Raw genomic sequence first — 23,136 nt, 5'->3', positions numbered from 1 at the left:
TTGTTCCCAAGTGGGCCACACACTGACCTGTTAATGTCTGCATTGACCCTGTAACCTTGTCAGCACGTCTTAGGGAGGAGTTTAAATCATGTAGATCTCCTCCACGTCTTTACGCTACTGGGTCAAGTGGGCGTTGGTCCTGAAAGACCACTCTGTTGTAATTGTCCCCAGCAGCATGGGTCAGCTGGGGGTGTTCCCAAAGATTGGCTCTTATTAGATGAGGTACTGGTGGTGGCGTGACTTAATGGGTCAAGCCATTGATCCGATACAACACCAGTGTTCTCTGCTGCGGTTGCAGTCTTTGCCATGCCTGATCGCTGGCTTAACTCTGCTCAAGTGTTGGTTTGATACACAGGTATCCACTTCACTTTTGAGGATATCATTTCTTGTTTATGTGTTGCTTATTGCAACCTAATGTCAGAATGAAACGAGTCATAGCTGCTTGGTGCTTGAAAGTTAGCAAAATCCTGTAGAATTTTTCCACATAGTATGGCCTGAAACGTCATTCGCTTTTCAAAAAAAGTCCAAAAAGTAGGTAAAGAGAATCCAATAAACAAATGAGACTAAACATAATTTACTTTGGCATTTACTTATTGATTTACGTCATTTCCAGGGTGTACTCTCGCCCAGTGACAGCTGGGATTGGCTCTAGCCCCTGCAATCCTGTATAGCGGGTTTAGAGAATGGATGGATGGGTTTATTTATTTAGAAAAATGATCCAGTATTACATGCCTTTGAGAGGAAAAGTGCTTGTGCAGCAGTAACTGCAGCTAATATCTGTTGGTCTGTCCTGTGCATTGGCTTGGACAAACTGTAACCCATTCCCCTCTACAGCACGTCTTCAACTCTGGGATGTTGGTGTGTTTCAGGTCTTTTCACAACATGTTTATTGGATTAAGATCATGACTTTGACTTGATGATTCCTAAACATTAACGTTACTCCTCTTTAACCAGTCTTTAGTAGAGGGACTCGTGTTCTCTGTTCTCTGTGCAGCTCTGCTCTGCTGCTATTACACGTTTTGTTTTTGGAGTAATCTTTGTAGGATGACCACCCTTGGTGAGGGTAACAGTGGTCTTGAATTTCCTCCGTGACTATGGGGTATTGGAATATAAACTTTGAAATATGGTCTGAGGTCCTCAGAAATCTTAAATCTTAATTTGGGTCATAATACTATTCCACAGATGTGTGTTGTGAACATCAGACTTTTATAGAGCCATACTCTTTAAAACTATAAGAGGGTGCCCACTCACACCTGGTTGTCATCCCATTGATTGAGGAAGCTCAAATTTAATCTTACAATCCACTGCTAAACCTAGAGTTTCACACACTATGTTACAGCTCAGATTATGTTTTCCACAATAAATAAATGACTGACTCTAGTTCTGTGTCTTTGATTACTTTCAAGAGTCACTTTGACCCAGAGCGTGTTAGTTTAGCAGAAAAGGTGGTGTTGTGGAGATGTAAATAATAATGATGAGACAGGAAACGAAGGTGAGTCGAGTCCGTTTACTCTCAACAAAACAATAGAATTCGGAACCGGCATATCCCATAAGCCCTTGCTCTTAAAGGTACAAGCCCTCTGGTGAATGTCTCTTCTAGATTCCTTATTGTTGGTCACCACAGTGTTAATGTAAAACTGCAAGGAGGTTGGAAGGGTGATGGTGGTGTTTCACTTTGACCCAGGAGAAAGCTTTCTGTGACCTGTGTGGTAAATTGCGTTATCCAGACTTTATAAAAAAAAAAAAAAAAGATTTATTGATTTGTTTGTTGAGCGCTGTGATTTCTTTTCTGGTTTTTACTTTTCTAACATAGTTTTATGTTATTTACACACAAAATGTGGCTGGTTTAAGCATAGGACTGCTTGGTCCTGTACTGAAAAAGATCAAGGTGTAGTTTCACATTGACCCTTTCATAATGTTCACCACATGTTTAAAAAGAAAAAAGCTTCATTTTCGATTGTTAAATTTTCCAGGAGTAAGTCCTCCCTCCCCCAACTGGCTGTAAAGACACTTCGCTGTTTACAGCCTTCATTGTAAAACTATTGCATGTTGAGTTGTGGACCAACTGTGTAAAATTGCCTTGTTTATGTGTGAGGTTGGGCTGCTAATTTGTGCCTCTCTTTTACATTTTCCCCTCATTTTGACAACTTAAATCTAACCAAGTAGTCTTTTGCAAAAGTTTGCAGTTTATACTTTGCATCTAAAATGATTGAAATGATTTTCAATTCCAAAAATGGTCACCGGTGACATATATGGTTACACTTCCATCAGCTTGACTGGTGGTTATAGTTTAGCAACAGCTGTTTTCAAATTCAGGGCTTTTGAAAGTTTAAAATGCAGCAGGTGACCCGTACTGATTTGTTTACCTAAAATTGGTCGACTTCTGGGTGCTCGCCCCCCCTCTACAAGGCTGGACAGCCTCAAATACCTGTCTGGGTTGCTTGGAAACTCACAAATGAGTTGCAGTTAACACACGGGCTGTAAAGTGGTTGGATGAGGAGCTCCTTCAGAAACTGACATGTAATTTGAGTGAAAAAGTGGGATTATAACCACATGTTTTGAGAGTAGGAGTGAACGAGTGTTGAGCAGCTGGCATTCAAAAAAGGCCACAAAGTGGGAGTGCTTTTCTGTCCGAGGTAGTGTTTTAGCTTAATGACTTTGTCTTGACATGTTGTATATCTCGAAGTGTTAAGATGGTTTTTTATGGACAGATAACACCAAAATAACTACTTTACTAAAGTCCAGTGTCTGTATTTGAAATAAAGAAGTAAAGTCTGAGTTAACTCTAAAGTACCATATCCCATATTATCCAAACATCCCTTGTAGTAACTAAAGTGTGAGCGTTGTACATTACATTTGACAAACGCGGTACCCTCTGTTGCTGATCACATATACAGTGATGAGTCCTCTTAAAAGCAGGCGCTTCTTTTGAGGGGCATGAAGACACCATGGTACAGCCATAAATCTATGCTGAGGGGATCTGTCGGTTAGGATCAACATGTTTTTGGGAGTAATGACAGGCATGCTGGTGAGCAATCAGAAGGGCCTTATCTGGGGCCGATGGAAGGTCTAGGAATGTGGATGGACTGTTGAAACAACAGCTACACTAATGGGGTTGCTTGAATTCCACACTGGTGAATTATGAGGAGTTGGGATGTCGCGGCTGTGGTTTGTTGTGTCTGGTAGCAGAGCTACACAGCGACGCAATGAGGTAGAGTTATAGATTTAGTCTTTGACACGCTGTTTTTTTTTTTTTTTCTTTCACTGAGCGGGCCAATTAACTGGGAACCGAATTGCTTTGCTGCGCTGCTAGAAACGGAGCCACATTAAAGACCAAAGTATGGTACAAATGCATCATGGGGCAACGAGCCACACATGCTGCCGTGCCTTCTGTGACATGGACAAAACCAGAAGCCATCCATTCCTCTGCCTCATTTGCATGATGTGAATTGTATATGGAAGTCATTAGCATCTTTCCACTTGTTTATCTGGCTACAGATGAATGCTTTTGAGCTTTTACAAGGTCTTTTGATAAACAGCATTCATGCCTCGCTTGTTTCAGACATGTTGCAATGACACACGTGTTGCATCATTTATGGAAGAAAAAAATGATGAAAACTGGTTTATTGCTAAGGTGGGGTCACTGCAAGACTTAGTATTCAGTATGTTGTTATGAATTCTTTCTTCTGCCCAATCAGACTTTTGGGATTGTTTTGTCATACCGTTATGTAGATCTGTGGTTCTTTTACACTACCTAGATCACTCTGCTTGGATGTTCCTTCATTGGGTAGGTGTCTGTTTTTAGGTCAAGGGCACGATTCTTCAGTTTGGTTGATTAACATGCAGCTGTAGGGCGTTTTACACAATATCAGAACGACACGGAGTATATGACGGCGCTGCCACCAGCAGAGTTTTACAAGGAGGCTTCATTCGTGAAGCCGTGTAAATGTCAAATATTTCCTCTGCAGTTTTGGATCACAGCTTTCATTACGCTAGCACACTTTACAAATGAGCATTCCAGATGGCAGTTCCACACAGTGCCTCATCGTGAGGTGTGTCAATACAGACACCAGTTTACCAACGTTATTTCACAACCACATATGCTGTTCAAACCGACACAAAATGTGCTCTTAGACTGCAGCTCAGATCAACACGAAGCCAGGTTAAAAATGTGGCTGTCGCATAATCTTCCTCCTGTGGCAGTTTTTGTTTTTATTTCACTTTTAACGTTTCGACTCCTCTTTGGCTGCAGCACTGTGAAGCTCTGACTTTCCTCTCACATGATGAGAAACTTCCTTCTTCCCATCGTTGCCTAGAAACCAACAAGTGTGACTTTCTCTCTTCTTTTCGTTGCTACATTATTGCATTTGTCAATGATATAAATTGCTCTTTGTTCTTTGAAAATTCTCTGCAGCCAAAAAGGTGGAACAGTTTCACACTATGACGATTTATAGATGCATTAGACTGAGGCTGTCGGTCAGTGTAACTATATACAGGTTGAGCTTTTGCTCCAATCATATCTCTCACTCACAGCAGTTCACCTTGTTATGAAATGAATTAAAAAGAATATGTATTTGATATTTTCTTCAGTGACTGACACTTTTCAAATGAGTTTTGGAAAACCAGTGCAGCAACTTTTTGGATAAACAGTTGTCTGGCCTTTCTCTCCTGCTGCTGGCACCCCTCACTCACTCTGCTCTGCTCTGCTCTGTCAGCGGCACACAGAGAGCGAGCAGCAGTGCCCGGGAATGAGCTCTTTACACATGCGCAGTGTTGTTTTTCTGATTTGTCACTCAAAAGGAGGCTGTGGACTGTTAGAAAGGCATTCTGCCACTTTGCCCCTGATTATTTTACATATAAATATAGTCAAAATCTGCCTCCGAAATCGTGTGTCTGGTGATTTTTGCCAAACAACGTCTTGGCTGTAACTGAGCCGCAAAGCTTCAAATGTTTGCCTTTTAATGACAACCAAAGATGCCCAACAATTGTTTTGAAGGCCGCTGTGGTTATTTGGACCTTGTGGCTGTTTTAAACTTTTGGACTCTTGCTTATTAATTGTTATCTGTCACAGTTTGTAAATCTTGTATTTAGTAGTAGCACAGGAACTACTTGCGTACTATTGGAAGTTACTTTGGCAGCTTTTTCTGTGAGCATTTCAAGCTTTCTAACAAGGGATGAAAGGGAGAATCGTACCACAGAAACCAGTTACTATGATGTAACCCTTTTGCTGCTGTATTTCATTGTGATTTGTCACTCCAAAGGAGGCTGTGGACTGTGAGAAAGACAACCGTCATAGTTGCTTATTTCCCTGCTCAGATATAAAAGAAAAGCAACTTTATATGCATGTAGGCCAGGAGATGCAACAGGAATCAGTTTGTCATACACTTTTAGAAATACTTGTGGCAAACGATGATCACGTTTACTTTTGCCTGTTCTTATGTCATTTCTGTACATGTGGGCTCAGTGGACCAGAATAGGGGCTTTCCCCACCTTTTACTTCCTGTTTGTAATCGTTGTCTCTTTCCCCTTCCTTCTCTCCGTCTCTTTCTGCGTGCGTGTATTTGTGTCCTCTGCGAAATCTCCACGGTCCTGCCTTCAAGACTGCGAGCTGAACTCTTATTGGAGGAATGGAGTGCCAGTCTGCTCAGCACCAGTGATCAGGGTACGTGTCGGTCCTCCCACTAACCTTTCATTTATTGCGTATAGTGATGTGCACGCTGTTTGTCTGTGAAATGTCTTCCTCACAGACTGAGCCTTCATGTAACTAACAAGCACAACTATTTCTGAGGAGATCTCAGTGTTTTGAGGGGAAAATATCTGAGTGTGATTTTGACCGAGCAGCACTTCAGTTATTTTAAATGATTTCAAGTCCACTGTTGTATTTGTTCAGTCTTGTTCCAGGCACAAACTGAGCACGGACTGCTCTTCTGAATGGCTTTTTTTCTTAGGCAGTCAGGGCTACCATATTTAAAAAAAAAAAGCCCATGACCTTGGAGCTCACACGTCTTACCAAAAGCTGGAATTTTTACCATTGAATTGGTTTCTGCATTAATCAAAGTGGTTGATTTTAGAATGTTCTTGCCAAGAGGATAGATGGCCGAATCAATTAGTCAGCTGATCAGCTGCTATTTCCTGACAGCACGTGGGGCTCCTGAGTAACTTTTTCCACTAGCAGCTCCTATATGAAATGTGTAGGACACTTTCGATATTTTTCCATCATGATGACATGTCTGACGCCACCTTGCTGGTAAACAGGAAATTTAAAGAAATGCCAGACTACCCTTTTACTTTAAATGAAGAACCTGGGAGGATTTTTTTTTCTTATTAGGTAAAAAAAATCATTAAGTTAAAGTTAAGTTGCTTTATTTATTTATTTAAAAAAAAGGTATTTCTATTATCATTTCACCGCAGAACATTTGTCAGTGATGTAATAAATATGAAAGAAATTTGAATGTACTGCACCGCAGGTTGAATTAGGTTAACACATTCATGTCTGACAATGAAGCGAACACATGTTGTGTTCCTTCTGCTTGTCGGCTTCACTTAAACTGTTTCTGTGAATAATGCAACTGCGACCCATGCAGTTAGTGGATGGCATATCTTCCCTCACTGAAGTAGCAGCACTGTGTTGGGTTAATACTGTCCTTGTTAACAAATGCTGCAGGCAGACACACTGCAGTTCAGAGCATCTGTCCTTGGATACTTTGTGTCATACCGTGTCCTCACAAGTGTCTCATGTTTGAAGTATGTGGTCAAGTTTTCCCCACAAATGCTGGGTTGCACAGAAAGCTGTAAGTGAAAATCACGGTATTACTTTATTTATTTATTTTATTTATTTGCAAGGCGTTTTATGTCGGAGGAAGAAAATCTTTGTCGTGTCCTCATCAGAACCTGTGGGCTGTTTCTGATGATCACCCTGCCGGATCACCAGCAGGGTCTCTGTGATCTTTTCCTTTTGAGAAGTTAACCCATAGCTCTGTGGAGTGAACAAGACGGGAGGTCTGGACACAAGTGACATCTCTTTCCTGTTGTCTCAGTTGATCTATGCCAGTAATTTAGTAAAAGACTATAGACAAACTCAAATTGAGATCATGTTTCCGAGTTGCTCTGATGCACCCAGTTTGAAAATGAAGTCGCACTGTGTCAAAAATGTCTGGAAAAAAGCAGCTAAATGGTCACCTGGTCGCCTGGAGTCCTGAATTGACCGATTTATGACCCACAATCAGGCATATTCAACACCTCCAGCTTGGTCTAATGAGAATGATTTTCATAGTTTTTTGTTCCACTGGTGTTTACTATCTTGGTGATCTTTTGGACCTGGAACAAAACATCACTTTGAGTGATGCTAAAAGTTTCCTATGGTTGACAAAAGAAATGATCACTGAATGAAACAGGAAATCAAACATTATTTGACATGGGAAGAATAATATTTTCATGTGGTCTATTGATATATTAAACAATATATTGTCCAGAATCTTTAAAGAACTTCATTCTCATGGTGTGACAGTTTCTAATGAATGTAAAATGAGTATGATGCGAATTTCATGTGTCCGGTGTTAGTAACAACTAATAGATACAGCTCTATGATAATATTTTTGTCCTATTTGTTAATAAAACATTGCCCTCATTCCAAATGTTGCACCGTCAGCTGCTCTGACTTCCCGACTTTGCTTCCTAACGGGTTTGCTGCACAGTAGTCTGCTCACCTCTGTCTGCAGTGAGAGGCCTGATTGGCTGAACACTTTCTGCACTGTAGTCTGGCTGCATGCCAGCCATGCTGTCAGAGGCTGCTGTGCCCCCTGATCAGAAGAAAATGTGACATTTGTGCAGAGGTAATGGAATCTGCGTGCAATTAAATCTCTGACTGTGAAGAGGAGCCTATCTCCTCCCTGCTCCCCCATCTCCCGCCATTCCCAGCAGCAGGGGGGGTCAGGCGCGATGATGAAACCGTCCCAGCAGGCCCCCTCGCCGCTCTCTGTTTCCCAATCTCCACGTCAGGTTGTGTTTTTTCACTTTGCCACCCGAACCCTGCCTCTATCTGGCAATTAATTACAAAAAATGTCCATTAAAGATGTCTGCAAATATTGTGTAAGAGCTAATATTCTCTTACAGAAGTAAGGTTTGATTGTTGTTGTGATTAATACTGCTTCAGGCAATAGTTTTTACTCTGTGCTGGGTGGTTGATCATGCTATTTGGTTATTCCATTTCTTTTTTTTTTCTCGAAGGAGTGGCAGAGAGCAAGACATAAGGACAAAGCAGTAGATTCATGCATGGATGAGAAAGGGGTCATATCTCTCTGCTGGCCTGCTACTACACTTAACGCCTCATTTGTGGGCTTTGTGGCCAATGGCTTGAGTCTGTGATCTGTTGCCATAAAAGGCAGCTTTTTCCTCTCTGCTGATGGGGCACTTGCTTGTGGTTTTATACCAGATCCCTTCTACAGGCAGACTCATATCTAATGGATATGTGTATCCCCATCAGGACCGCTCATAAACATAAAACTCTCTGCTGCCATTGTACTTGGTGGAGCAGGCTGAGAACAACGACACGCCATGCAAGCATTTCCCTTGAACTTGTGTAGGAGTAGTTCCTATCTGTGTTCCTTGTCCCACACTGGGTGGACGGAGATGCAGGATATCCAGGTCAAGGTTTGTCTAAATCCTCCCTTTTCACTCACACCCTTTGTTGGTCCGTCTAACAGACACAGTCCGAGTTCATAGTTTTCTTTTGATCAGCCACTGGACAGAATATTCTGTATGAATATATATGAGTATTGTTGTTCCAGTTTATCTTTCACATTCTGCTGCTGAATGTCATAACCCAGCTTTAATGTGGCTGTTTTCTTGTCACATTTATCTCTCTCTCTCCTATTTTTTACACATTCAGCTTCTCTGGTATTGTATTTTGTCATGATGAATTATTCATGTCACAACTGTGTGAAGGGAGTGTTGTCTCAGAAAATAAGAGGGTCACTCTTTTTTCTTCTTTTTTTCCACAGCCAAGGGTTAATTTGAACCAACAATCAAATGAACCTCCCTATTTCCTCGTTGCGCCGTGGGTTGTAATGAAAAACTGCTGGTTCTGACTTTATTCACTAACATCCTGCTAAACAAATAACAACACTGTTCCTCTCTGTTTCCCCCAGTTTTCCTCTGTCGCAGATGGCTTCGGTGCATTTTGTGATAAAGGGAAAAAAAAGGGCTTTGCTTGAGGAGGGAGAGAAAAAGAGGCTTACTCCATTAGTGTCATTCGAATGGTGAATTAGATCGGTCTGACAGATAGATGTGGAAAATTGTTTTAATTGTATAATTATTTCTGGTTAGCCACTTGTGCGGAAAAGTGCTGTGATGTGGGTGAAGGCCAGAGAAGAGCACATTTTGGCCCTTTATGTGCTTATTTTGTCTTTGCACAGGAAACGAACAACAATCGGGGGTCCTGAGGACAAAACGTAAACACACCCAAATGCAGAGACACTCACGCTCCCCCTGGGCAGGCTGAGACGTGCTCAGCGAGATGCTGGCCTTTAAAAGTAATGTGTCTGGCCAGTGAACCTTCTCCTCAGGCAAAGCGGAAGACGCCTGTAAGCGTCTGATGGCACAGCTTAACACAAATGTAGCGGCTACGCAGGGCTCACTTGACACTGCTGACTTTCTGAAGGAGGGAGGATTAATACATTTGTCTCCTGTTTAATCACACTAGGTGCATTCAGACTAAACCGTTTTGGTGGCTCTCCGAGGTTTACGCGGACTGTGAAGTTTCCAAAGAGATGGCATACCGTGCTATATTTGTACAGCAGATAAGAACACTGAAGTGACATAACAGCCAGTCTCCATCATATACAGAACCATAAAGTCAGAGTTCTTACTGGCAGTCCGTTCCTCTGTACGTTCATATGGGTTACATTTCACTGTTGCCAAAGCTAAAGCTCCGAATCTGAGGTAGAGGTAAGAAAATAAAAAATGTAAAACAAAAGTTCTATAATCGGGAACTTCTCACAAATTAAACGCTAATTTATTAAAAAAAATCAATAAGATTAGTTTATTTGGTCTGGATATGAAGCTGCTGTAAATCTCACATCACCGTGGGCTGTACCTCTGCAGCTTTCGCTTAGTTTTACAGCATTTTTATTTCCATTAAAAGGTCACGGTTGAAGCAACGGAAAGCCTCTCTCTCACGTCTCTCTCAGCTACAGAGCTTCTCTCTGACACACTGACCAAACTGAGATCATGTCAGATACGTCGACTTTAGTTAGCGGCCCCTAAGTTTGGAGCAAACTCCGTACACCAGTCCTTACGACACTCATAAGGCGGTCATCTCCTCCCTGTGCCTGCAGTGGGGGCCGGTTGGCAGCATGATGGACAACCATAGGAAAAAATAGTTTATAAAGTTGTAAGATGTTTTTAACCATTTCTGCATTTAATGGGCCGGAAATGACGTTGAATCCAGTGGACACAGTGTTAGTCTGAGCCTTCCTTCTGTGCAGGTATGAGTTAGAACATTTGTTGTCTGTTGAAGCTAATCGCTCCTCGGACAAGCATCGGGTGTCTTCTGTGTAGGGTTTTCTCGGTTTTTAAAACCCATTTCCACCCTTGAAATGTTCCCTTTACACACACAAGCTTTTGCTGTTTTTGCACAAATGAGAATTCTCTTAATGAAGAACATGCTGAGCTTGTAGGCTGCTCACGCGTTAGCAGGCTGTTTCCTTCTGGCAGCAGGTTCACAGTGGCAGGCTCCGCCTTCGCCTGTGCAGAAGGTCTAAACTCTCTCCAAGTATGTCGGGAGAGAAATGGATCAATATAAAATTGAATTGTGTTGGGATCAGTTCCCATCCTGTAACCATGTGATTCTGTTGCACTCCTGTTGTGTTGTGAGCCACGTTCGTGATGTTAGCCACAACCTGAAAGGGTGCTGTCTTCTATCTGTTGAAACTGTGTTATTGTTGATTGTTACAATTGCCATGCAATGCAGAGGGATTGTGGTTTTCTGATTTGTTGTGTATGAACAGTACTGAGGTGTGTCTGTTTGAAACTGGAACTGAAATATGCAGCTTGTCAGAGACTTCTTTCTTTTGGTTATTTTCACTAAATTCAAAGGGAGTATTGCTCGTATTTGGCCCGTTCTAATCTTACATCCTGTCCACTAACGTTTGGCAGCACAAAGAATTTATTTGATTAACTTGACTTTTATATCAGCTACATCACTGCCCTTTGGATGTCATTTAAACATACTGTACAAATCCATATGTGGCCATTTTGGTTTATTGACTTGTAGGTTTTTAAAGAGCGTAGATGTGACTTACAGTCTTCCCTTGACAGATCAGTTACTTCATGATTGTTCAAGCCTCATGGGCAAAGCTAAGCTCAGTCCAAACACTGATGCGCTGCAGTCAGCAGCTGCGTGCAGTTTTCAGCTCAGCTCATTCAAGTGTAATAAAACAATGCAAGAAGTGGGCCTGGTTGCTTGCACTCTTTAAGGAACAGTTGAAAAAGGGTCCGATTAAATGCAATGTTACTAATGTGTCTGTTTCTGTTCCTGCTTGTGTCTCCTCTCCAGATCTTTATAGAGTAAATCCAGCCCACAAAATGCTCACCTTTAATACCCAATTATACAATAAATATTTACACACAGCACTGATCGAACGAGAGTCTGGGAACACAAAGCAGTTTACGGACTGAGAGCTTGTCATGTCTTAGTTGTCTCCGTCACGTTCGGTTGCTCAGTTGCATCTCCTGTTACTATGCACCAGGGATTAGCAGGTAACAAGGCAGCAGCAGTCCTTTGAGGATGTTGCGCGTGGCTTTCAATGTCTCGCACAATACAACATAAATGAGGCGGGGGGTAAGACCAAATGGTGATTTCCCGGCTGCACAGGGAGCCTCCTCCAGGATAATGTGGTAATGAAAGGTGACAGGAAGGACTCGGGTCTGGAACGAAGCCGGGGCAGCTGGTCAGAGCAGGAGAATAGGAAGTAGTGTTCGCCCGGGCTAAAGTGCAGTGAGAAGCAAATTAAAGCTCATATCTGCCATCTCCCTCGCCTCCCTGCACTTTCCTGTTTGGACTTGAAGGTGATTGGGAGCCAAGGCGGTGACAGTTGACGGAAGCTGCGCGGAGGAGAGAGTATTTATTTACAGTGAGATGCAGCGATGCTTGTTCAGGATGCGGTTTCACGCAGGATGTGCCACCCCCCTCCATCTCACACACACACACACACACTCCTCCTCCCATCCTTCTCATCTCCACCCTCACACTACAATCCCCAGGTTTGATCAAGAATGGGAAGTGGGTTATTGAAGAGGAGGGGTTGGCCTGCTGCAGGGACAGGCAGCCAGTATTGTGTAAGAGGCTGGGTCTGGATACAGCCAGCAGAGAGCTCACTCAGCACGTCTTCCTGCCTGGCCCAGGAGGTGGTACCAAAGTCAGCACGGGTCACTGAGAAAATGGGGTGTGAGGCACTAGGATTGTCTTTAGGTGTTAGATAATGCAAGTTAAAGAAAAAAAAGGGAGCAAAATTTAGCCTGAGATAAGCCGAAAGGGGATATATTCTGAAAAAAAATGCCTTCTTCTTGGCTTTCAAGCCTATTTTTGGATATCTGAAGTTACAATCATCTCAAAAACTCTACTTGCTTTTTGGGCCCCCTCGCTCTGAAAATATCCCGTTCAGTGAACTGTTTATATGTGCAGAGGATTCCTACGTCACACTTCCCAGCTCAGAGTGGAAATATCCAGCCTCCAAATCTTTGTTTCCACCCAGTTTCAAGTTCAGATCCCGATAGATTCACTCTACCTGGGGGGTGGAAAACTTGAAACTCTTGTATTTCGCTTTGTTATTAACAGCAAATTCACATCAGAAGTTAATTCAGTTCAGCTAGGATAGAAATGAGATAGTGATGCTCTCCCAGGTCTTTATCTAATGTTGTACATCCTGGCCGAGGAAAAAAACCTTAGAAAATTCTCATATCCCGTTTTACCAAAATAAACGTGTAAACTTTGGTAGAAAGAAGTCCAGATGGCAAAAGTTCTTTCCGTTAGCCACTAAAGACTTAAATAAAACCCAGAGGAATCAACTGAAAGTGAAGCCCAGGGTTCATGGAGTTGTTGTGTGATGGAGGAACACGACTGTGCCTTAAAGAGGGATCAGTACTAATTGGTCGCCGCTGAACTGAAAGAAAAATTTAAGCTTCCGATAATAAAACTGCCCATCAGGCTTTTCCCTTTCAGTTTTGTGGGTGGTAGTCTGAGCTCGGTTTGCTGTGTGTGCTACTGTAAGAGTTATTTACTGTATGATCTGTTATATCATGATAGTTATTGGCCTTACAGTCACAAACAAGGTAGCCCGGAAGAGAGAGTTGAAGTGAAGTGAGCCGGTCATTCCATGCCCTAAAACGGATCAGTTTGAACAGTAGGGGTGTTGATTCATGGTATTCTGTCGTTCTGTGGCATTTTGACCTAAACAAGTCACATGCATTTTTTCAGAAATGGTGTCAGCTGGTGCATCATATGTCAACTTGAACTCTATCTTGGAGTTGTAGTACAATTGCCATTGTTGTCACCCCATAGTTTGATGTTCACTTTACAGTAAACTGCTGATTTGAAACAGACAACTGTGTGCAGCATCATTTCATACCACAAAAGAACCCAGAAACTGTATAACCACAGTCGGACTCAGAGGAACATCCTTGTTGTATCCGGGACAACCTTTCACATGTCCTCTCTGGCTCTCATCTGCTTATATATCAAATGGTAGACATGTGCCTGTGCTGCAAAGGTGGGCCGGCCTGATCTCCGCTCACTCGCTGTCATGTCTGCGTTTATCTTCGCAAAGTTTCAAAAGCAAGTTTACGAGCAGCCTTACAGCCCGTCGACGAGGACAGCGGCTTCTAAAGTCAGGAGAACCTGCCACATAAAGAGCACATCTGTTAAAGCCTAAATTGTAAAACAGCCCCCACGTGTCCAAGCAGAGTTGAGTTAATAATACACTGAAAGTACAGCTCGTAACACTCCCTGCAGATGCTACGGCAGTGATTGACTTATATTCACCTTTATATTTTTTTTTAACTACTCATATCTTTCACTTTTTTTTTTCCTGCAAAGTTTCGGACTTTAGCAGAATGTTTAATTTCAGACAAGCAAAAACATTTCCCAGAAAGGATGGTTCAGTTTTTAGTAAACCAGCAGAAAAATCACCACAAAGGTTTTAGCTGTGCTGAGAAGTTGGGAGAATATTCTTTCCAGTTATCGCTGAGCCAGCTGAAGCACACACGATGATTGACTAAACGACTATCCCGCTGAGATTCAGACTGAATACTTTACCAATAATTGTATACAAAAGTTGACATTATTTGGATAAACCTGATCCAGTCATCTTTTAAAGTTGCTGCTTGTGTAGACTAAGAGAAGTATGACTGTAACAGACCTCTGTCATAAAGTCAGCGCATGGAATAAGAAGCAGTTTCATACTTGAACTACGATAAACAGAAATCTCGTAGAGATGCACTTCAAGCAGCTGTTGTAATGACAGGGGTGCAGCTTCCACACTTTTGCCGGCTCAGTCTCTTAAAGAGGAAGTGTGGCTTCTTTCCTTGTATGTGCTTTTGGAATCACATGTATTGGACATTGATGTGGGCCCTCCTTGCTCCCTGAACCCTTTCTCTTCTCTGACAGTCAGTCCCATCAGGGTACAGAGCTTTGCTATGGGCCAGACGGAAACGACACATAGGAAGGAAAAGACTCACACACACATATACTTGCATTTCAGGGCTGATTTTAGGTATGTTCAGAGGCATCCAGTAAATAACCTGAGGGAGAACCTGTGTGCATCAGTGCAGGGGGTCAGGTACAGCACCATTCTATGAATAATGTCACAGAAAGAGCCATTACGTGGGCAGATGTTTTGGTTCTGGTGGATTTGAAATGGTCTTAACCCCTCTCACGGTGCTCTTTGTGGTGTTGCTAACGTTCTTGTGACATTATTAGGAACTGAAAGGCACGTCTGTGGTGTGGACGTTTTCACTGCGAGTAGAAGATCAGCAATCTGTAATATCTGTAAGGGGAACATGGAGCGCTGAGCTTGGCTGGAAACATTGTAAACCAAAAGACAAACGGACTGTCTGGTGACGAGAGCTTTTGTTAGAGAGGAAAAACGTGTCATTGACGTCCAAATCATTGGACTGGACCTACATCTGTTGACAAAGACTCAGAGCACCAGGTTGCAGTTTTTATTACCTGGTACATCAGTTTTCATGTCCAAAAGTACACCGCCTACTTTTATGATTTGAGATGAGTAAAAAAGAGGCTTCAAACTGCTATTCTGGTGCATACAACACACAGAGATATACTGTAGTTTAAATACTGTATACAAATACCTCTATGCAGCTACTTGACGCACTTTCTATTTTTGGATTTCCAGCGACAGAAAAAGAGGAGGCCGTGGTACACTTTTTATCTTATTTCTGTTATCGGTCAGTGGTTTTATGGTGGAATGCTTAATTAAAACAAAACATTTATTTCAGGTAATTATAGTTTTTGAAAAAGAAAATTAGCAGGTCAGGCTATGAGAATTTCTTAAAAAGCCCTGTTAATTATTAAGGTGGCATGTGCTGTTTTGTTGTTGTTGTTTTCGCTCAGTAAAGAACACGTGATGTCACATAAACCTGTTTTCTTGAGCGTGAAAAACAAAAACAAAATTGCCCAACTAAGATATTATTATTGATTAGTCTGTCTTAAAAGTTCTCTGTAACTTATTGAAATGAACAAGTAGAAGAACAATTTCAGTTTTCGTATCGAGATATTTAGGCATTTTAGACATTTTGTTGTCATGACGACAAGGCTTTGAGTTAATCCGTATGGTTTATATGTACTGAAGTGGGGACGTGTTCTCGGTTCTAATGTTATTTTTTGTAGTTAATATTAGCCAAACTGAAGCTGTACAAATGAAAATACAAGGGAGTTTCAGAGAGGAGTTTTCACCCACTCCTCCTTTTCTGTCTCGATGCTGTCTTTAATTGACAGTGACAAAGTGTTACCTCTCGCGTGAATTGGGGCAGATTTACTGTTTACTCTGATAGACAATGCTCTTTGTGAGTTGGGTCCTCGCCTAATTGATGTTTTGGAAGATGAGCTCAATTGGATGAGTCATTAGCCCTATTACCCGAGTTTTATTAAAGGCCCCCACCCAAAAAAGGGAAAAGAGGAAAAAAAAAAGAGAGAAAATATCTGCCTTGGAATATTTCCCTCCTGAAATAACAGGCGGTTGGATTGGTAAAAGGAAGATAATATACGTGTGAGATTGATCAGTCAGTGGCGACCCCATTATCTCCTGAGATGTTAATTACACTGTGCTCAGCTTGCATGTCAAAAGGCAGATAATTGAAGAAGGTAAAAGATGTGCCACACTTTATTTATGCTCTCGGTTGCTGGTTGGAGATTTGCTCTCTCTTGTATGTCCTTTTCCCTTCCCTCATCTTTCTTCTCTCGCTTTTTTTGTCTGCAGTGTATTTATTGTTGGATAATATCACATTATCATAGCTGATCATTTTTCAGCGTTATTATTCTCAGTCATCACTGTGATGAATGTTGTCTCTATGTTCACTGCCCTGCCCCCCCGCAAGTGATTCAGATGAGGTTGCCTAAATCAAAAGCTTTTAAGGGTGTTGTTATTCTTTAAAAGGGTACAGTGGTCTAGTTGTGCTTGTCATGGACTTTCTGACTGAGGGTAGAAACCTGACTCTTACTTTCTGTGCCAGGGGAAAGTGAGTGTAACATCCTCCTTTACACATGAAATGCCTGTTTGTTGTGTTACAGTGACTGCGATGAGCCAGAGGGGTGGAGAATACCTCTACTGTATGAAAGTAAGGGGAAACATTTGTGGAAGGGTATTGGACCCTGCTCCTCTGCCAGAGTTGCAGCATCTGTCCGGACTCTGTGAGATGAGAGGAAACACTTCTCTTTTTTCTGACATAGTTTATGTCTCGTGTGCAGTTCCCCCACCTGAGTAGCGTGGTGTGTGTAAACTTCCTATTGACAGCGTTAAAGCCAAAGGGGACATTTTGTACTTTAAAAAAGAAAAAAGGAAAAAAAAATCTTGTTTGTCATTTTGTGCACTGATAGCGATAGCGTCATAGCTTGTTTCCTGTGGTTTCTCGTCTTGTCTCTGTGTGCTGCAATTTACAAGCGCACGTGAATGCTGTCTGCACTTCCAGAAGTGAGTGTGCATGTACGCACGCACGCACGCACGGACAGATAGGCTCCTGAGTACTCTTCTCTTCTCCGTGTTGCCTTTGTAACCCGGGTCAGAGAGCCCTCTGTGGTCGTCGGTCCTCGGGTGCTGGGGGGCGGCGTAGTCCAGGATGCTTTCGTGCATCACCTGGTGGACACTGCAAAGAAGAGCAGGGCATGATGGGATTGTGCGTTTTGATGAATTTACGTGTAAGTGGCCTTACACAGACAGTTTTTTTTTGTCTGTAGTTGCTCTTTTTTTCTTTTTTCCAAAGTTTTTTTTAGATTCTTAATGCTGCAAAATCTTTGACACCATCAGAGCAGACGCAAACGATCAGGAGCACATATCAAAACTATATCAAAACATTTCATCTCTTTTACAAAAGCACAAGAAGCAAAAGGGGGGAGGGTTGCCGTGCAGAAGAGGGGTTTTGTTGAAAGTGTTGAAGTACAAAAGGGGTTTAAAGCCCACCTTTTCCTAACAGGAAAGCCACAGCAGTGAAGGTGGGAAGGGTTGCAGCACAGCTTCATCTTTGCTTTGGCAGGCCTGGGTGCCTCATGTTGCAAACCGTAAGCCTCACTGGATTCAGGCTTTTCACGGTCTGAGGAGTCTTCTTCATTTTGGCCACTTTTATGTGCCAGAGGAAGACCTTAGCTTTCTCAGATGCTTGCAAGCAGTATTTCTGCTGTGGCAGTGCAGCCTTATCTTTGCTTGAGGTCTGTACTTTAATGGGCTTTATTGATCTAAACAACATCAGAGGTTGCGGTGATGTTATTAAGGCAGAGATAACTTCTGTGTAATTCCACTCCAACAATATATTAGCCTTTTATTGGTCTAAATAACTTTGCCTTTTAGACAGTAATGCACCAGTAAGTCACAGCAGCTCTTCATGTCGGCAGGATCTTAATAAAGCATTTCCTCTGGACATCCTGCTGCGGAGAGAGTGAAAAACGACAGGTTAAAAGGCATGCTGGGAAGTTTCCATGCCATCACTGTGAATTATCTCTTTTGAATGCATAAATAAAGGTAGAAGAGACTTGTGAACAGGAAGGAGTGGGGGTGGGAGCGATTGGTTTTCTTCAAAAGTGTTCCAGCTATTTCACATGTGGAGGTGCTAGAAGCAGGAGGGCAGGAGGTTCTAAAAGAAGACAAACCCCAATATGTAGCAAATTAGTCTGGTTGTGTCAGCGCAGGGATGTATGCGCTATTTAATTTAAGGTATACAAATCACTTATTTGGTTGTTTATTGTGAGATCTTTAAGAGATTACAATCTGTTTACAGTCTCTACAAGACTGTTTAAGATGGGAAATGTTGTATTAATATACTTTTTTTTATTATTTGACTAATTCGAAAACACAAATCAACTCGGTTTCCTACAAATAAGGGAAACCGGGAGAGTGAACACGTATATATCATAAAATATTGAGTTGATTCAAGCTTGTATTTTCCATTCAGTGATTTTATGCATCCCAAATGTTTGAGGGCCCTCAGATAAGCAGTAAAAAAGAAAAAGAATTACAATACAGGTCACCCTTAGAAAATCTCTGAACAACATACTGATGAGAACACAGAATTTATTATGTATAATTAGTAAAAAAAGATTGTTTTAGTACCACTTGAATGAATTACAACTTGAGTAAGTAAGTGTGGAGAAAAAAAGAAAAAGTAGAGTGAGATTTAGTGGCTCTGGACCGTTTTTTAATCATTGGTTTTCATGTTGATGATGCATTTTACGTCTGCAAACTTTTAAAGGACAGTTGCAATATTTCTCTCCTTTCAAGGGCAGCGTATATCTAATATTTATACGGAATAACAAACCCATTTATCTGGCAGCGTTTTCAACGGGGTAGGGGGTAGGGCTTCGTAATTTGCAGCTATTTAAAGCCTTGCTTTTGGTAATGAATTATTTTGTCATCTCCAGTGTGATGAGATTCATCTTTAATAACTGTAACAATTATTTTATTAAAAAGCGAAGCCATGCATTATGGCTATCTCGCCGAGGTCTCAAGCTGGAAGGAATTCTCATTAAGAGCATTATATTACCCCGGTGTGCTTTCAGCTGGATGTCCCGCTGAAATTACATTAGGTGTCAACAATTTTTGTGTTAGAAGTAAGCAGTCATATTTACAGAGGCTTGCTTTTTCATTTGCAGGCTGACACTGGGAGATGTATTAAAAAAGATACTAATGTTCTCTATCTGATTAAGTCATGCACGGGGAAAAAAAACTCTTTTAAAGTGTTGATTTTTTAATATAAGCCGAGCAGCGCTCTGTCATCAACAAAGACATAAATCTTTGTTCAGAACTTTTGATAGCTTGAGATTATTTTTGTGATTCATTTAAGCGGCAGGCGCGGCCGTTATCGCCCCTCATTCCCGAGCGTTTAAATGACCCCGACAATGAGTATCAGGTTGTTTGTGTCGTGATTGATTTGTCAGTGTACTTTCATCTACATCCTGTGTTTCTTCTGATGGTTAGCGTGGTGTGCAACACTGTGTTTTGTTAATGGTTCCAGGCCCAGGGTTGCTGCTAATGACACGGTTGTAATTGTTTGTCAGTGTGATAATGTGTGATTTCCTGTTTCCGTGTGAAGTTGGACATTTGATGAAGGAGGGATCTTGTCAGGAAGACAAAGTGCCGTCATTTGTCACCAGCTAAATGAGCTTCTCTCCAGACAGCCTCTTGGTTTTCACTGGACTATCATACTCACTGATCCTGTTTTGGGCTGTTGCTATGATTTCCACATTATTCAGTGCATTGCATTAAAGAGCCAGGAACCCAAAGTGAGTCGTGCAAGCCTCCCCTTGTGCAAATCCAGATTAAGACAGAAACCGTGGGTTTGATTAAGTCAACAGTGAGATAAACATCCCTGTCACTTAGTTTGTGTTCTGTGCTGACATATAGAAATCTGTTTTCCCGAAAGAAAGAAGTGAAATTACCGAGTTTGGTAATCTTTTATTCTTAGTGTTTGCTCGCAGTCATCACTTCCTTAAAGTCAACATTTATAAAAGGAGAAACAAGTTTCATCATTTTTCGGTTGAAAGACTTACGTTTAAGTCTCGTTCACATGCGTCTTGAGTGATCAGATCACGAGTGGGCAGCTCTAATAATGTCAGATCACACCTGGCCTTAGAGTTCTTCACCCCACTGATCAGATCTCACCTCCCCACTCAGTCAATGACGATGAATAAGTTTTTTTATTTTCAGCTCAGGTTCAGGTGTACAGATCTGCGTCCGCTTGCTCATCCAAAGCTCAGCAGGCTACCTGAACACATCTTTAATCCACTTGTCTCCAAGTCAGGTTCTGCCGTTACCCTTCACTGCGAGGCTCACAGGTGGAGCTGTGACGGAACACGTCGAGACGCCGTTCCTCGCCTCACCTGATGTTCTTTAACATCTTTTTGTTTTAACTGAACATTTAGCTTTTTTAGTACCTTTTCTGCACATCTTTCCAGTTGCTACTTGTTTAAATATGCTCTTTTGTTTGTAGTATTTTTTAACCTTTCAACTTTAGTTTTTATTGCCTTTTCCATATTGTTTCTATACATGGTTTCATGTCACTTCTTTTAGTTCAGTTTTTATGTTTGTTCTTGAATTATAAAGCGCTTTGGGCTGCATTTATGCCTGATATAAACCCATATAATAAAGTTCTGAGTTACAAAGGTGCACCAGGCTACGGGCCTGTTGTCTGTTGCATGGAGGTGTTCCTTCACAGTCCAATAGAAAATGAAGTTCCACCTGATTATAGGTCCGAAAGCTTTTTCTCTTTTTTTTTTTTTTACTGGTCTCGGCTCATAAAAGTCAGCGCTTTACTGGTACTATTGGAAATTAAAACCAATGCACCAGATCTACTTGGTGCATACTGGTCGGAGCCGGTCGAGCTGAATATTTTCCAATTTCAATCAGCGGCTGATCAGTTCATATTGTTGAACCAACGTGGCCTTATGGATCACAAACCACCTTCGACTGTTTTCTGAGGAACCGGCCACATCTGTATGATGCGTTCACATCTGTGTTTAGAGCTTCTCACCGGTGAGCCCCAAAGATCCGTGGGAACGCCAGGTGTGAACACGGCTCTAGTTTCACTGATAGCCTGTGTTGATCTTTTAAATACAGAGTTAAATTTGGCATTTGACTGATACTCCATAATATATTTTGACATTCTGTCTCTGAAGTAACATCATGAGGCACATAATTGCAGCGACTGAAGGTCAGGACTGTGGGACTCCTGTCATACTTTCCAAAGTCTTTGATTTAGTTGCCCTGCTAACTGACTGCTTCTGTTTCTGATTAGTTTGATTCCAATCTGTGGAGTTGGGGCCATATTCTTCCGAGTTAACAATCTAATGAGCTAAACAAGCCAAACAAAGGAGAGGCGATCTGAATAGGTCTCCTGGGGGAGCTACTTACTGTCACAATTGCCCCTCCATTTTCCCTTTCCACTCCACATCGATTCATGTCTTTGCTGGTTGTTCTCTGTCCGCTGTAGCACACATGGGTGGTGTAATCAGTGAAAGCCTTTGCCTTCTTATTATTACCTGGGTGCTTAGCACTGATATATTCTTTTTTTCCTTCAAGGACAAATGATGTAGGAGAAGGCAGATCCTGTGTGAAGTCCCAGAGCTCTCGCCAAGCAGCAGATCCCTTTTCAGTGCCAGCTGTTCTCTCAGATACGCCGGGCCATGCTGAAATACTCTTAATATAATTCTGGGGGCTCAGGAGAATAGTGCAAAACAAGCGTGCCAACGAGGAGAACGTTGAATTTTTCATCAGTGGGCTTCAACTCGCTGAGTTAGTGGGCAGCGCTCTCATTCATGAGCAGATGTTCAGTGCAGTTACACTCTGCAGTTAATGTGAACTTACTGGCCTCTCTGCCATTGGCTGCAAGGACGTTGGCAGCGATCTGGCATCTGAGAATTGCTCCCAGTAAAAAGCTCAGCCCTGGAAAGCGTTGCCCCGGCCTTTTTTAGCCACTTCCCAGCCCAGGAGCTGGATCCTGGACGGGGGAAAGCGCTGACAGCCCATCCGTCTTCGCTCTGGCAGTGATGAAACACTTGCCACTGTTTGCTTGGGGAACTGCAATGAAATTCCTGCAAATAGATAATTTCCACAAGTTTTACATTCACCTCTAATGACTGGCTTAACATGAACCAACACCGCTCTGCAGGTGAAATACACCGTGTGTGAGATATAAGTACCTAAAGGTACCGGCCCCTGTGGTTAGAATGAAACAATACTACATGCAGAGGAATTGTTCATTACCCTTGAAAGAGGAAATTCATAGAAACGTGGCACCTGTGAGGGGGTGATGGCTTGGCCCTGAGCTGAAACCAGCTGGTGCTGTGGTCAGCTTGGTGGGCTATATCCTCTCCCCAGCCTGGTGCTTCAGACATCTGCATGGCCAGACTGCCCAGCCCTGGTTTGATGTGGCCACACAGAAATATAATGGTTCCCTTCTAGCTAAGCAAAAGGCCGTGTGATTAGAGTGTTGGTGACATCAGGTTTAGTAGGCGGCATGCCAATCATCCTGAGTTTGTGTGAAAGTCATCACAGTGAAGCTGTGCATATGGGACTTAAACAGTGCAAATGACAAGCTCTTGTTTCCTCTGCACATCTCATTTTCACTTTCTAATTGGTCGTTTTCAGGTTGGCTTTACGAGAGCAAAACTAATTAGTGTTTCTAAATTCAGCAGGAAAAAAAAAAGGGAAAAAAAGTCAGCGTGATTGTTCTGGTTTCCTCTCCAGTGTCAGGCACTCAACAAGAAAATAAGACTAATCATTTTCAAATTGCTGGTATTTTTAAACCCTGGAGCCGAATGTCGCTCCGGCTCTTTTGGCATTTTGTTTGGCGAGATCAGGGAACAGCGGTTGCCCTCTCGCCTGTGTGCTCTCTTTGTGATTTGTGGGAAGTTTGGACTAG

General features: G+C 42.2%; 1 protein-coding gene across 5 annotated transcripts in view; it reads left to right on the top strand.

Annotated features, from left to right (window-relative positions):
* Positions 1–23,136, top strand: part of foxp1b (forkhead box P1b) — a 154,507-nt gene that overhangs the window by 14,704 nt on the left and 116,667 nt on the right. For 3 of the 5 annotated variants that reach the window (XM_072382841.1, XM_072382847.1, XM_072382840.1), the window contains exon 3: positions 5,601–5,662. The exons of the other annotated variants lie outside the window; for them this stretch is intronic. The gene's annotated coding sequence lies outside the window, so the exon portion shown is untranslated. The remainder of the gene's footprint in view (positions 1–5,600; positions 5,663–23,136) is intronic. 5 annotated transcript variants of the gene reach the window in all.

Source organism: Leuresthes tenuis, unplaced genomic scaffold (assembly GCF_036924035.1).
Source record: "Leuresthes tenuis unplaced genomic scaffold, fLeuTen1.0.hap1 SCAF_3, whole genome shotgun sequence".
NCBI classification, from domain to species: domain Eukaryota; kingdom Metazoa; phylum Chordata; class Actinopteri; order Atheriniformes; family Atherinopsidae; genus Leuresthes; species Leuresthes tenuis.
Note: the sequence above shows the minus strand (reverse complement) of the source record. Positions and strands in the feature narration are given on the sequence as shown.